We start from the raw sequence: 1,710 nt of genomic DNA, 5'->3' as shown, positions 1-1,710 counted from the left end.
TTTCATTAATCAGTCGTCATCTTATATTATATCTTGTATTATATTCGATTTTCGTATGTACATATATATTACATATGTATGAATATCATCTATGTATGCAAACGTATACACATAAACACGGAATTCATTTTAATTAAACGATCTTATATTTTTAGATTTTCAAGAATTCTACCAAGTGAATAAACGTAACTTTATGACGTTATTTCTAAGAATTCTACCAAGTAAAAATAATATATATGTATATATATATAGATCGTTAACATTCGGCATATAATAACAAGCGAGCTATAAATTTCTAAGAATTTCTCGGGCCAAGATCGACTAAAAACAATCGAACGTTCGTACACCTTTAAGGTTAGGATAGAAAATTATATATGTATTTTCAAATGTAATACATATGTACATATTCATGGATATTCTTCGTTTAATTTTCATGGATATTCTTGGATATTCTTCGTTTAATTTTCTCGAAGATAAATACGTATTTAAATATTATCGAACATTTTAATACATATTGAAAATTATTCTTATTCATTTAATATCGTCGTACGATCATTATTACATATATAATACATTACAAGTATAGACCTTTTTTTTTTTTTATTATTTTCAAATAATTCCAAATGAGTGAAATTTATTTTGATTGAATTATTCCCACGAAGCTCAGAATGCTCATAGTCATTACAAATTTCAACGAAGATTTGAAAGCAAGTGAATTTCCTTTTAATTAAACATATTTAGAATAATTTCAACGATCGTTCGTTACGACAATGATATTAATAATTTTAATTTTGTTATTTTTCAGATGATCATTGATTAGCCATGCACGATTTATTAACGAATAAATGAAGCATTTTAAGCGTTTGAAGTAAAAATAAATATATCGTAAAGTGGAAACGGTGTTCGTTCGTCGAATCAAATCTGTCGGTGTTTTCACGATTGAAATTAATTTTTAAAAACGTGTATGTGCTAGAATCGATTGCGCGCAATGCAGTCGTTTATAAAGTCAATATTTCTTCGTATTAAGTTTTAGTTTTCATTTATTGACAGTGTCGTAGTGTCTTTGCTTTATATTCGAAGAATAAAGATCCACGGTATTAAATTCGATAATCAAACTTAAAATGATCTGTGAATAATTATTGTGCGTTAGAGATCAAAGTGCATCTCACTGGCAGCAGTTGTAAACGAGTGTTTTGGAGCCATCAGAGAACTTCTTAAGTAGTAAGTGAGAAAAAATTTTTTAAATATCTCAAATACTCATCATGACGATGATGATAGATTCGAATAGTGACGAGCTATCATCGATTGTAATTCTTTTTTTTTTTTTGTTTTCTTTTTTTTTTTCTTTCTTTAAATTATTGCAACGAGCATGACCATAAATAATTCCTCTTTTTGATTTACTCGTGAGTCGTATATTTTTAATCCTGTATATTATTATTCATTGTTTATTTATTGTTTATTATATGTTTATTTTTATTAGCTCGAGATTAGGATCTTTTAATTATATCGGTATGATTCGATTAATTAACCCTTATTTTTGATATTAGCGATGAAATCAGATATTCATTTATACGATTTCATAAACAAAAAGCATGTGATATTGTTTTTATATCATAATACGTTGCTTCGTACTTATTATATTTAATTGCAATCTATATCGATATATCGATATAAAAAAAAAAAAAAAAAAAAAATGAACAAGAAGACGAA

General features: G+C 26.1%; 1 protein-coding gene across 1 annotated transcript in view; it reads left to right on the top strand.

The window, feature by feature from the left end:
- Nucleotides 1-1,202: 1,202 nt before the first annotated feature.
- The window catches only part of LOC124954354 (neuroligin-3-like), a 172,305-nt gene continuing 171,797 nt past the window's right edge, over nucleotides 1,203-1,710 (top strand). The window contains exon 1 of the mRNA XM_047507165.1: nucleotides 1,203-1,221. The gene's annotated coding sequence lies outside the window, so the exon portion shown is untranslated. The remainder of the gene's footprint in view (nucleotides 1,222-1,710) is intronic.

This window comes from Vespa velutina, chromosome 15 (assembly GCF_912470025.1).
Source record: "Vespa velutina chromosome 15, iVesVel2.1, whole genome shotgun sequence".
Lineage (NCBI taxonomy): Eukaryota > Metazoa > Arthropoda > Insecta > Hymenoptera > Vespidae > Vespa > Vespa velutina.
The sequence above is the reverse complement of the archived record's forward strand: the minus strand, read 5'-3'. Positions and strand labels throughout refer to the sequence as shown.